At 38.1% G+C, this 15,348-nt stretch overlaps 1 protein-coding gene across 2 annotated transcripts in view; it reads left to right on the top strand.

The window, feature by feature from the left end:
* Positions 1-15,348, top strand: part of POLR1A (RNA polymerase I subunit A) — an 88,169-nt gene that overhangs the window by 43,364 nt on the left and 29,457 nt on the right. The window lies entirely within an intron of this gene.

Here is a 15,348-nt window from a genome sequence, read left to right on the forward strand (position 1 = left end):
GGAAATCACCCAATTGGAACAGCAAAAATAAAAAATTAATGAGGATAGCTTAAGAGATCTCTAGGACAACATCAGATATACTAACATTCATCTTATAGCGGTCTCAGAAGAAGAAAAAGAGAAAGGGACAGAAAACCTGTTTGAAGAAATAATGGCTGAAAACTTCCCTAACCTGGTAAAGGAAACAGACATCCAAATCCAGGAAGCATAGGAAGTCCCAAAATAAGATGAACCCAAGAGACCCACACCAAGACGCATCATAATCAAAACATTGAAAGTTAGACTTATAAAAGCAGTGAGAGAAAAACTAGTTAACATGCAAGGGAACCCCCATAAAGCTATCAGCTGATTTTTCAATAGAAACTTTATAGACCAGAAGTGAATCACCTGTGTTCAAAGTGCTGAAAGGAAAAAACAACCAAGAACATTCTACCCAGTAAGTTTATCACTCACAGTGGAAGGAGAGATAAGGAACTTCCCAGACAAGCAAAATCTAAAGGAGTTCATTGCCACTAAAGTGGCTTTACAAGAAATATTAAAGGGACTTTGTTAAATGAAAAGATAAATCCCTAACTTAAAATAAGAAAATTATTAAATAAAAAATCTCACTGGAAAAGGTAAATATATAAGTAGTACATTGACCACCTGTATAGCTAGTATAAAGTTTAAAAAGCAAAAATAGTAAAATAGTTTATATCTGCAATAGTCAAGGGGTATGCAATATAATAAGATGGAAAATGTGCCATCAAAAACAAAATATTGTGGGGTGAGTAAAAATGTAGTCCTCTTAGAATGGACTTTAAATGTAAGTGACATCACCTTAAAAGAGACTGCTGTGCATACATAGGATGTTATATATGGACCTCATGGTGGCCACAAACCAAATACCTATAACAAATAGATACAATATAAAGAGAAAGGAATATAAATAAACATAACACCAAGCAAAGTCATCAAATTACAAGGGAAGAGAGCAAGAACTAAAATAATAACAATAAAGCAACCAGTAAAAAAATCAACAAAATGGCAGCAAGTACGTATGTATCAATAACTACTCTAAATATAAATGGACTAAATTCTCCAATCAAAAAACAGAGTGACTGAATGGATGAAAAAAACAAGACCCATCTATATGTTGTTTACCAGAAACTCACTTCAGATCTACCAGCATACACAGACTGAAAGTGAAGGGAAGGAAAAAGATATTTCATAGGAATGGATACAAAAAGAAAACTGGGGTAGCAATACTTATATCAGACAAAATAGATTTTAAAAGAGACAAGGGTGTTACATAATGATAAAGGAATCAAAGAAGATATAATACTTGTAAATATCTATGCACCCAACACAGGGGCACCTAGATACACAAAACAAATATTAACAGACATAAAGGAGAAATTGATAGTAATGCAAAATAGTAGGGGACCTAACCACCTTACTTTACATCAATGGGTGGATCATCCAGACAAAATCAGTAAGGAAGTGTTGGCCTTAAATGACACATTAGACCAGATGTACTTAATATTTGCAAAGCATTCAAATCCCAAAACGGCAGAATACACATTCTTTTAAAGTGCACATAGAACAATCTCCAGGATAATGACCTATTAGGCTACAAAACAAGTCGGTTCAAGAAATCATGTCAAGCATCTTTTCCAACCACAACAGTAATAAAACCAGAAATCAATTCTAAGAAGAAAATTGGAAATAACACAAAACATGGAGGATAAAGAACATGTTACTATACAAACAGTGGGTCAACTAGGAAATCTATGAGAGAAGGCAAAAACAGTTCTAAGATGGAAGTTTATAACAATAAAGGCCTATCTCAAGAGAAAAATTTCAGTCTAACCTTATGCCTAAAGGAACTAGGAAAAGAAGAGCAAACAAAACTCAAAGTTAGTAGGAGGAATGAAATAATAAAGATCAGAGTGGGAATAAATGAAATAAAGACAAAAAAAATAGAAAAGGTCAGTGAAATTAAGAGCTGGTTCTTTTAAAAGATAAACGAAATTGATAAGCTTTTGGTGAGACTTCAAGAAAAAAAGAGGGCCCAAATAAAATCAGAAATGAAATAGGAAAAGTTGCAAATGACACCACAGAAATGCAAAGGATCATAAGAGACTACTGTGAATAATTACACAGCAACAAGTGGGGCAACCTAGGAGAAATGGATAGATTCCTAGAAATATACAATCTTCTAAGACTGAATCAGGAAGAAACAGAAAATCTGAATAGATCAATTACTAGTAATAAAATTGAATCAGTAATATAAAAAAAACTCCAAACAGACAAAAATCCAGTACCTGGTGGCTTCACAAGTAAATTCTACTAAACATTTAAAGAAAAGTCAATACCTATCTTTCTCAAACTATTCCAAAAAAATTGAAGATAAAGGAATGGTTCCAATCTCATTTTACAAGGCCAGCATTACACTGATACCAAAACTAAACAATGACACCACAAAGTAAGTAAATTACAGGCCAGTATCCCTGAGGAACATAGATGAAAATCCTCAACAAAATATCAGCAAATTGAATTCAACAATGCATAAATGAGGTCATATACATGATCAAAATTGGTTTTATTCCAGAGATGCAAGGATGGTTCATTAGCTGCAAAGCAGTCAACATGATACATCATATTAACAAATGATAAAAATCATATAAACAGCTCAATAGATAAAAGAGAAAGCATTTGATAAAATTCAACATCCATTTATGATAAAAACTCTCAAAGTGCATATGGGGGAACATACTTCAATGTAAAGACCACATAGGACAAGCACACAGCTAACATTGTCAGTTGGGAAAACTGAAAGTTTCTCCTCTAAGATCAAGGATGCCTACTCCCTCTGCTTTTATTTAACATACTTAGTATTGGATGGCCTAGTAATCAGACAAGAAAAATAAAAGGCATCCAAATTGGAAAAGAAGGAGTAAAACTGTCTGTATTTGCAGGCAATATATTAGATCTAGAAAACCCTAAAGACTTCACCAAAAAACTATTGAACTAATAAATGAATGGAGTAAAGTTGAAGGATACAAAATCAATATTCATAAATTTTTTGCATTTATATACATTAATAATGAATATTAGGGAAATTAAAACAGGTCCATTTATAATTGCAAAAGGATAAAATAAAATACCTCGGAATAAATTTAACTGAAGAGGTTAAAACCTGTACTCTGAAAACTATAAGAATTAGATGAAAGAAATTGAAGACAACACAAATAAATGGAAACATAATATTATGCTTATGGATTGGAAGAATTAATATTGTTAAAATGTCCATGCTACTCAAAGCCATCTACTATCAAATCTCTATCAAAATACCAATAGCATTTTCACAGAACTAGAACAAATAATCCTAAAATTTGTATGAAACCACAGAAGACCCCAAATAGCCAAAGCAATCTTGAGAAAGAACAAAGCTGGAGGTATCATGCTCCCTGATTTCAAGCTACAACAAAAACTATGGTAATCAAAACAGTATGTTACTGGCACAAAAACAGACATAGATCAGTAAGACAGAATAGTTTTCATAAATAAACCCATGCTATAGAGTCAGTTAATTTTCAACAAACAAGTTAAGAATGTACAATGGGGAAAGGGCAATCTCTTAAATAAGTAGTGGTGAGAAAATTGTACTGCATGCAAAAGATGAAACTGGATCACTTTCTTACACCATATACAAAAGTAAACTCAGAATGGATTAAAGACTTAAACTTAAGACTTCAAACCATAAAACTCCAACAAGAAAACACAGGCATCCAGGGATGCAGGGATGGTACAACATTCGAAAATCCATCAATATCATCCATCACATCAACAAAAAGAAGGACAAAAACCACATGATCATCTCCATAGATGCTGAAAAAACATTCGACAAAATTCAACATCCATTCATGATAAAAACTCTCAACAAAATGGATATAGAGGGCAAATACCTCAACATAGTAAAGGCCATATATGACAAACCCACAGCCAACATTATACTTAACAGCAAGAAGCTGAAAGCTTTTCCTTTAAGATCGGGAACAAGACAAGGATTCCCACTCTCCCCACTTTTATTCAACATAGTACTGGAGGTCCTAGCCACGGCAGTCAGACAACACAAAGAAATAAAAGGCATCCAGATTGGCAAGGAAGAAGTTAAACTGTCCTTGTTTGCAGATGATGAGGTATTGTACATAAAAATCCCTAAAGAATCCACTCCAAAATTACTAGATCCAATATCTGAATTCAGCAAAGTTGCGGGATACAAAATTAATACACATAAATCTGTTGCATTCCTATACACTAATGATGAACTAGTAGAAAGAGAAATCAGGAAAACAGTTCCATTCATAATTGCATCAAAATAATAAAATACCTAGGAATAAACCTAACCAAGGAAGTGAAAGACCTGTACTCTGAAAACTACAAGACACTCATGAGAGAAATTAAAGAAGATACCAGTAAATGGAAACATATCCCATGCTGATGGACAGGAAGAATTAATATTGTCAAAATGGCCATCCTGCCTAAAGCAATCCACAGATTCCATGCAATCCCTATCAAAATACCAACAGCATTCTTCAATGAACTAGAGAAAATAGTTTTAAAATTCATATGGAACAACAAAAAACCCTGAATAGCCAAAGCAATCCTGAGAAGAAGAATAAAGCTGGGGGGATATGCTCCCCAACTTCAGGCTCTACTCCAAAGCCACAGTAATCAAGACAATTTGGTACTGGCACAAGAATAGACCCATAGACCAATGGAAGAGACTAGAGAGCCCAGATATAAACCCAGGCATATATGGTCTATTGATATATGATAAAGGAGCCATGGATATACTATGGGGAAATGACAGCCTCTTCAACAGCTGGTGTTGGTGGAACTGGACAGCTACATGCAATAGAATGAAACTGAATTATTGTCTAACCCCACAGACAAAGTAAACTCAAAATGGATCAAAGACCTGAATGTAAGTCATGAAACCATAAAATTCTTAGAATAAAAAATAGGCAGAAATCTCTTGAATATAAACGTGAGTAACTTTTTCCTGAATGCATCTTCTCAGGCAAGGGAAACAAAATAAAAAATGAACAAATTGGGCGACATCATGCTAAAAAGCTTCTGTACAGCAAAGGACACTATCAGCAGAACAAAAAGACATCCTACAGTATGGGAGAATATATTCATAAATGACATATCCAACAAGAGGTTAACATCCAAAATACATAAAGAACTCACACTCCTCAACACCCAAAAAGCAAATAAACTGATTAAAAAATGGGCAGAGGATATGAACAGACAATTATCCAAAGAAGAAATTCAGATGGCCAACAGACACATAAAAGATGCTCAGGGAAATGCAAATTAAAACCACAATGAGATATCACCTCATAACAATTAGGATGGCCAACACAGAAAAGACTAGGAACAACAAATGCTGCTGAGGATGCAGAGAAAGGGGAACCCTCCTACACTGCTGGTGGGAGTGTAAATTAGTTCAACCATTGTGGAAAGCAATATGGAAGTTCCTCAAAAAACTAAAAATAGAAATACCATTTGACCTGGGAATTCCACTTCAAGGAATTTACCGTAAGAATGCAGGATCCAAGTTTGAAAAAGACATATGCACCCCTATGTTTATCGCAGCACTATTTTCAATAGCCAAGAAATAGAAGCAACCTAAGTGTCCATCAGTAGATGAATGGATAAAGAAGATGTGGTACATATACGCAATGGGATATTATTCAGCCATAAGAAGAAAACAAATCCTACCATTTGCAAAAACATGGATGGAGCTAGAGGGTATTATGCTCAGTGAAATAAGCCAGGCAGGGAAAGACAAGTACCAAATGATTTCACTCATCTGTGGAGCAAAAGAACAAAGCAAAATCTGGAGGAACAAAACAGCAGCAGACTCACAGAACCCAAGAATGGATTAACAGTTGCCAAAGGGAAAGGGACTGGGGAGGGAGAGAGAGAGAAGGGGAATAGGGCATTACAGTTAGCACACATAATGTAGGGGAGGGGCACAGGGAAGGCATTGTAGCACAGAAAAGACAAGCAGTGACTCTATAGCATCTTAGTACACTGATGGACAGAGACTGTAATGGGGTATGTGGTGGGGACTTGATAATGGGAGGAATCTAGTCACCACAGTGTTGCTCATGTAATTGTATATTAATGATACCAAAAAAAAAAAGCATAGGCATTAAGCTCTTTGACATAGTCTTTGCAATACTTCCTGGGATCTGTCTCCTCAGGCAAGGGCAACAAAAACAAAAATGAACAAATGGGACTATATCAAACTAAGAAACTTTAGCACAGTAAAGAAAACCCATCAGCAAAAGAAAAAGACAACCTGCTGAATGGAAGAAGATGTTTACAAGTGATTTACCTAGGAGCCCTGGAAGCCAAGATGGTGGCGTGAGTAGGGCAGCAGAAATCTCCCTCCCAAAACCATATATATTTTTGAAAATACAACAAATACAACTATTCCTAAAAGAGAGACCAGAGGATACAGTACAACAGCCAGGCTACATCTACATCTGCGAGAACTCGGCATCTCACGAAGGTGGTAAGATACAAGCCATGGCCCGGTGGGACCCGAGCACTCCCCCTACCCCAGCTCACCAGTGGGAGGAAAGGATTCAGATTGGGGAGTGAGTGGGAGCCCAGGACTGCTAAATACCCAGCCCTAGTAATCTGCACTGAGAGCGCAGACACACAGTGCATGGTGTGCTGGATATTAGGGAAACAGAAAAGTAAAATCTGCAAGCAGGTCCCCCGCAGCCGGCTCCCCTGGGACAAAAGAAAAGCAAATGCTTTTTGAAAGTCTTAAAGGGACAGGGGATTCACAGCTGGATGGAATCATCCCGGCACACTCAGCCCAGCAGGCTGGGAATTCTGAGGAGCTTCGGATGCCCCAGCCCCCTGGGAGGCAGCGCAGCTCTCAAACCCCTCACGGCGATAAACAGCCTGTGATAAACAGCCTGCCGTTCATTCCCCCTCTGGCGGGGCCCTGCTACAGTGGCCGAGCAGCCTGAGAGCAGCCACGCCCACAGCAGCTGCCCAGAGTCTCCGCCTGGTGCGCAGCCACCTGGGCTAGACCTGGGGCCACTGCCGGCGTGCAGCTGCCTGGCAGAGGGAGAGGAAGCCGGAGCAGGGCGCGAAGGGGCGCCGGAGCAGGGCGCGAAGGGGCGCCGTTCGCAGGAGAGCACACCCGGCGCACCAGCCTCTCCCCGCAGGGCTCTGGGCTTCCCCGCCCATGGCGGCTCAGGGGATTAACCTGGACACTGCTCCAGAAGTGTGGATAACTGACACAGGCAACAGAGAGGGGCAGGGCAACCAGCAAGCAGGAAGGGACTTTGTTCTCCCAGCTGACACATGTGCCACCTGCCTACGACTACCTCTATCCTCATGAAAAGGCAGAAGAATTTGGTCCAATCCAGAATTGCCCAGACAACCCCCAAGAGGACCTGGAGAAACAGATATAACCAATCTTCTTGCAAAAGAATTCAAAAGAAAAGTCATAACCATGCTGATGGAACTGCAGAGAAATATACAAGAGCTAAAGGATCAAGTTAGGAGGGAGAATACAGAAATAAAACAATCTCTGGAGTGACTTAAGAGCAGACTGGATGAGGTACAAGTGACCGTTAATGGAATAGAAATCAGAGAACAGTAATACAGAGAAGCTGAGGCAGAGAGAGATAAAAGGATTGCCAGGAATGAAAGAATATTAAGAGAACTGTGTGACCAATCCAAACGGAACATTATTTGCATTATAGGGGTACCAGAAGAAGAAGAGAGAGGAAAAGGGATAGAAAGTGTCTTTGAAGAAATAATTGCTGAAAACTTCCCCAAACTGGGGGAGGAAATAGTCTCTCAGACCATGGAAGCCCACAGATCTCCCAACACAAGGGACCCAAGGAGGACAACACCAAGACATATTATCATTAAAATGGCAAAGATCAAAGACAAGGACAGAGTATTAAAGGCAGCTAGAGAGAGGAAAAAGGTCACCTACAAAGGAAAACCCATCAGGCTATCATCAGACTTCTCAGCAGAAATCTTACAGGCCAGAAGAGAATGGCATGATATATTTAATGCAATGAAACAGAAGGGCCTTGAACCAAGAATACTGTATCCAGCACGATTATCACTTAAATATGAAGAAGGGATTAAACAATTCCCAGACAAGCAAAAGTTGAAGGAATTTGCCTCCCACAAACCACCTCTACAGGATATTTTAAAGGGACTGCTCTAGATGGAAGCACTCCTAAGGCTAAATAGATGTCACCAGAGAAAATAAAATCACAACAAAGAAAGCAGACCAACCAAATACTAACTAAAGGCAAAAAAATAAAATCAACTACTCACAAAAGCAGTCAAAGGAAACACAAAAGAGCACAGAATAAAACACCTAACATATAAAGAATGGAGGAGGAGGAATAAGAAGGGAGAGAAATAAAGAATCATCAGACTGTGTTTATAATAGCTTAATAAGAGAGTTAAGTTAGATGGTTAGATAGTAAAGAAGCTACCCTTGAACCTTTGGTAACCACAAATCTAAAGCCTGCAATGGCAATAAGTACATATCTCTCAGTAATCACCCTAAATGTAAATGGACTGAATGCACCAATAAAAAGACACAGAGTAATAGAATGGATAAAAAAGCAAGACCCATCTATATGCTGCTTACAAGAGACTCACCTCAAACCCAAAGACATACACAGACTAAAAGTCAAGGGATGGAAAAAGATATTTCATGCAAACAATAGGGAGAAAAAAGCAGGTGTTGCAGTACTTGTATCAGACAAAATTGACTTCAAAACAAAGAAAGTAACAAGAGATAACGAAGGACATTATATAATGATAAAGGGGTCAGTCCAACAAGAGGATATAACCATTCTAAATATATATGCACCCAATACAGGAGCACTGACATATGTGAAAGAAATACTAATAGAATTAAAGAGGAAATAGAATGCAATGCATTCTTTCTAGGAGACTTCAACACACCACTCACTCCAAAGGACAGATACACTGGACAGACAATAAGTAAGGACACAGAGGCACTGAACAAGTGATTTACTGATAAGGGATTAATATCTAAAATATATATGAAGAACTCAAACAAGTAATAAAAAAATCAAATTAAAAAATGGCAGAAGACCTGAATAGACGTTTCTCCAAAGAAGACATACAGATGGCAAACAGATATGTGAAAAGCTGCACATCAGTAATCATCTGGGAAATGCAAATCAAAACCACAATGGCATATCACCTCATATTTGTCAGAATGGCTGTTATAAAAAAGACAAGAAATAGCAAGTATTGGTGAGGATGAAAGTATGGAGGTTTCTCAGAAAATCAAAAATAGAACTACCATACAAATCCAGCTGTTCAACTTCTGGGTATTTATCCAAAGAAAATAAAAACATTAGTTTGAAAAGATACATGTTCACTTAAGTTCACTGCAGCATTGTTTACCATAGCCAAGATATGGTAGCCACCTGAATGCCCATTTATAGATTAGTGGATGAAGAAGATGTGTATGTATGTACAATAGAATAGAATATTAGTCATAAAAAGAATGAAATCTTACCATTGGTAACAACATGGATAACCTAGAGGATACTGTGCTAAGTGAAATAAGTCAGAGAAAGACAAATACCATGATTCACTTGTATGTGCAGTCTGAAAAAGCAAAACAAACAAAACAGAAACAGACTCAGATACAGAGAACAATCCAGTATGCCAGAGTGGAAGGGGATGGAGAGATGGGCAAAATAGGTAAAGGGGATTAAAAGTTACAAACTTCCAGTTATAAAATAAATAAATCACAAGGAAACATAGTCAGTATCATAACAACTTTGTATGGTGAGAAATGGTAGCTAGCCTTAACCATGGTGATCACTTGGAAATGTGTATAAGTGTTGAGTCACTCTGTTGGATACCTGAAATGAATATAATATTGTATGTCAAGTACACGTCCATAAAAAATAAATTTTTAAAAATTTTAGAGGGGTTCAAGTTGATGATCTCTAAGATCTCTTCCAGCTCTGCAGTTTTAAGTCTGTGGACCTGGGATTTGACTGGTTTCTAGTTGCTGAGACAACCGTGCATTCCTGGGATAAACCTTACTTGGTCATGAAGTATTACCCTGTCTGTGTTTCTGAATTCAGCTTGCTAAACTTCCATTTAGAATTTGTTTGCATTTGTGTTCATGAAGGATATTGATTGTTTTCTTGTAATAATTTGCCTGGTTTTGGAATCACGGTAATGCTGGCTTCATAGAATGAGTTGGGATGTATTTCCTCTTTTTCAGTTTTCTATGAATTTGTGTAATATTGGTGGTTTTTTTCAGTGTTTTGTAGAACTCACTAGTGAAGCCATCCAGACCTATAGTTTTCTTTGTATAGGAAGGTTTTTTAACTAGAATTTCTATTGCTCTGATACATATAGGACTGCAATGCAGGTTATCTATTTCTTCTTGAATGTGGTTTAGTGTTTTGTTTTTCCAAGAAATTTGTTTATCTCATCCAAGTTGTTGAATTTGTGGGTATAAAGTTATTCATAATATTCCTGTACTCTCCTTTTGTATCTGTTGAATCTGTAGTGGGTCAGCTCTCTCATTTCTGTATTGAGAATTTGTGTCGTCTCACTTTTTTCCCAGTTTGCCCATAGGTTTGTTAGTTTTTTTGCTCTCAAAGAACCAGCTTTCCTTGGCATTCTCTATTGTTCTGTTTTCTATTTCATTGATTTCACTTTGATCTTTATTATTTCCTTTCTTCTGTTTACTTTGAGTTTGGTTTGCTCTTCTTTTCCTAGTTACTAAAGTTTGAAGCTGAAGTCATTGATATGAGACTTTGTTCTCTTCTTTCATAGAGGCTTTTTATATACAAATTTCCCCACTAAGTTATGCTGAAGTAGCATCCCACAAGTTATATGTTGTATTTTCATTTTCATTCACTTCAAAATACTTCCCTATTTCCCTTTATTTCTTTATTGACTCATGGGTTAGTTAGAAGTTCATTATTTAGTTTCCAAGTATTTAGAGATTTTGCAGACTTCCAGTTTAATTCCACTGTAGCCAGAGAATATACTTCGAATGACTTGGATCCTTTTAAATTTATTGAGATGTTTATAAGATATGTTCATTATGGTCTGTCTTGGTTGTTCTCTGTGCCTTTAAAAATAATGTATAACCTGCTGCTGTTGTATGGAATGCTCTATAAATACCAGTTAGATTCTCTTGATAGATAGTTCAAACTTTACTATATTCTTGTTGATCACTATCCTTCATTGCCTGATGTCCATTGTCTTATATGAAAATTGTTGTTTCATGTTCATGTGGGCTTTTGTTGTTGTTTCTGGTGGGAGAATGAATATATCAGTTCACTGTTGGTCTATCCTGGTCAGAAATGGAAATAATTTAACAGAATAGATTAGGAATTTTGCAATTTAAGATCAAAATGATAAAGTATGAATAGTTGAGTTCAAGGAATTGTAAGCCTTTTCTGCAAAAGCCAAATAGTAAATATTACAGGCTTTGCTGGCCATACAGTCTGTTGCAAACTACTCAGCTCAGTCCCTGTAACATGAAAGCAGCCTTAGGCAGTACATGAATGAGGAGGCATGGCTGGGATCCAGTGTAACTTTATATACAAAAACGTGGGGCAGATCTGCCAACTCCTGATTAGTTGGCTCTATGTATTTGTCCACTTTATTATTCATACTTATATAATTTTATTATTCCTATTTATATGTCTTCACTTTATAAGGTATCTCAAGTTATCTTGGAAGTGAATGGATTATAAATCTTCAGTAACTAAGTGTCCAGAATTTTTTATTAGAGTTTTGTTTAAACGTCAGCAGTGTGTTCAAAATAGAACCAAAGAGTGGACAAACAATATATATCTAGAGTTATAAATATGTTCATTCCCTTGATCTGGGAATCTACCCTAAGGGAATAATCTGAAATGTAGAAAAAGCTACTTGAGAAAAGCTGTCCATGATACCGTGGTATATAGTGGTGGAAGATTAAGATTAAAAGACCTAGATACTCACCATTGCAACTAAATTGTGGAACTTCCATTTGTTAAGATATTATGTAGCTGTTAAAGATAGTGATTTTAAAAGACCGTGTAGCAGTCTGGAAAATTCTCTGACTTAATGTTGAAAGAAGAAATAGATTGCACAATTCTGTGTGCAGTCATGGTTACAACTATGTTAAAAATGCATATGAAGAAAAGTTTGGCATAAAAAAATTCAGAATGATAAAATAGTTTGGTTCATGTTAGGAATAATTTTTCCTTTCATCATATTTGTGGGCTCTAATTATTACTTTGTAACTAAGTAAAATTAGAAAATAGGCCCAGGTTTTACTTCTGCCACAACTGAGATTGTCAGTGTTTCCTGTCAGGTAGGTATAGGCTGTTATTTGCAAATAGGTGAGAAGGAGAAGAGTGACTGTACTGCACCAGAATTTGTTAGTGGCTCAGCGTGATTCTGCAGAGAAAAGCCATGTTTAGAATCAGGAGATAAGGAAGGTTGGGCATTTATTTGTACTGCCCCAGAAAATGAAGTCTGATGCTATTTCTCCAGGACATCTCATATAGCCTCTGGGGTGCTTTTCTTCCAAGTAATAATCTGGTGTCTCTCATCATTGGTTAAAAGAGTATAATAAAGAGGATCTGCCTGTCATTGCAAGTCTTGAGCATGCAGCTCAATGAATGTTTACAAAATGAATACACCTTTGTAAACTGTCAGCCAAATCAGAAAGTAGAATATCACCAGCACTCCCAGAAGACCATTCCAGACCCCTATCAGTATTTACCCCTCCCCAAAGGTAGCCACTAACCTGACTTCTAACATGATAGATGAGTTTTGTCTTTTCTTGAACTTTATATAAATGAATCATACAACAAGTCATATCTTTGTGTGAGTCACTCATGTCATCTCATATAGCAGTGGTTTATTCATTTTCATTGCTGTATAGTATTCTGTTGTAGGACTATACCATCGTATATTTATCCATTTTACTTTTGATGGACATTTAGGTTGCCTTCAGTTGTCTTCATTTGGCTTTTACAAATAGGGCTACTATGAGCATGCTCTATATGTCTTCTGTTGAACATATATATGCATTTCAGTGTGTAAATATCAAGGAATCAAATTTCTGGGTCATAAGATCTATGCTCTACTTTAATAGATGTAATAAACAGTTTTCCAACGTGTTAGTAGCAATTTACACTTCTGCCAGCAGGGCATGTGAATTCTGATTGCTTCTTATCCTCAGAACTTGATATTATTGTACCATTTGTTTAAGTTTTTCTATTTGTCTAATTTTAGCTATTCAGATAGGTATCTAGTGGCTTCTTATGTGGTTTCAGTTCGCCCTTTTATAATGACACGTGAGGCTAATTAAGCACTATTGAATGCTTATTGGCCATTATGATACTATCTTTTGTGGCCACTAGGGTATCTTCTTTTGTGAAGTGCCTGTTCAAGCCTTTTGCCTGTTTTCTGTTCTATACCATTTTCTTATTGATAGGTTAGAGTTTTTTTAATATATTATGGCTCATGTCCATTGCACAGTGGATGCAGTCCCTTTATTAGGCTGATGACGTTCCCTTCTCTTCTTACTCTGCTGAATGTTTATCACAAAAGAGTGTTGGAGTTTGTCAGATGCTTTTTCTGTTCCCGTGATTTTACAGATGAGGTGGCACATCACATTTCCCTGTCCTCTGATGGTCGGAAGCATATATCTATGTTACCTTTCACACAGACTTCCATCCTGACTATGTGAAGCCTGGCAGTTCCTGTTATACATGTGGCACTTTCATTGAGCTGCAACTTGTGGTTGGCCTCCCAGGGAAGTTTCACCCTCTTGCCTGGCAGTGCCAGTCTTGTGGAAAGCATGGGTCATGACCTTTTTGGTCATCTTCTGCTGAGACAACAAGGGGCATTGTCTTGCTTATTTAAAGATGCTATTGCCAATTATTCCCCTGCTCCTGGGGTATGTGCATGAAAAGGCAGCTGCTTTGACTCCAGTGTTCACATATAAAGATGCTACTTTGTGGGGCCTAGTACAGGCAACAAAGAGCTATTGATGCCAGCTGATGGCTCCCAGCCCCTTCTCAGCCCTGGTCCTTGTTACACTGGCCTGTCTGCCCCATGCTGCATCTTGGGGAATGTGTGCTTTTGGCCCCCCTGGGGCTGATCCCCATGTATAGCTGCCCCCGCTTAGCCTCTCAGTGGAGAAGCTGCTTGAGAAGTTGCCTCTCCTGGCCTTCTGTTGACAGCTGCTTGTTGAGGGGATGGCCGCTCTGATGGGTTCAGTTGGGGAAAGGGAAGACTCCCCAGCCTCTCAGTAAACACAGTTAATTCCAGTCAAGTAAATTTATTTCTGGTGTTAGCTCTGTAAAAGCTGATTGTGTGGGAGTCATCAGGTTGCTGAGCAGTTGCATAACCAGCCGGTCCTGTGATGTGCTTCACATAGACTCCTTCGCATGGTGCTCCCCACTCAGGTCACTTTAGTAACTGTTTCTAAAGTGCTGGTCCTTCTCGTGTTATTTAGGAGGCTTATTCCTTAAGGCATTTATTTAGCCTCAGTGTCTAGACCAGGAATGTGTCTGGAACAAATGATCCTGTTAAAAGTTAAATCAGAGTATGTCACTTCTGGGATCAAAACTTACCAAGTAGCTTTCCTTCTCCCTCAGACTAAAAGCCTTCTGCCTGAAATGCATGATCTGATCTCTGTGGCTCCCTTCCTCCCCACCTTGTTGGTGATGCCTTCCCTATCCATCTTATTTAAAATCCAAATACTCCCCCGGCTCCACTCTGCGTCCTCTCCTCTTTTTTATTTTCCTTCAAAGCACGATCCCCCTCAGAAACAAAGGTTCCACTGAAGGCGGAGACCGGCTGATGACCTCTGCCAATACCTGGCTCAGAGTAAGCACTGCAAATATAATGGCTAAAGGAATGAATGGATTTTATCTGTGTTGTGCATATGATCAATGCTGCGGAAAAGAGAGCATCGCTTGTCCCTCAGCATGGGTCCAGTCAGTGAGAATGGACCCCGGATCTCCCCTTATGCCCAAAGCTTCCCTGCAGCCTGCTTCTCTGTTAGATGCCTCGGGGCTCCTGTGTGAAGCTCTTCAGAGGGAGGGCTCTCGATTCTTAGTCTTTGCACCCTTTCCTTCCTTGGCTCCCAGCAGGAAGGCAAAGCTGTACTACCATGGAAACGTGTTACTGACTGTATGTAGTAATTGTCATCTATTATAACACTGCGTGAAGACGAGAGAAGGATGCCTCTGGAGAGCATTCCTTAACCTTTGC

Source organism: Manis pentadactyla, chromosome 2 (assembly GCF_030020395.1).
Source record: "Manis pentadactyla isolate mManPen7 chromosome 2, mManPen7.hap1, whole genome shotgun sequence".
NCBI lineage: Eukaryota > Metazoa > Chordata > Mammalia > Pholidota > Manidae > Manis > Manis pentadactyla.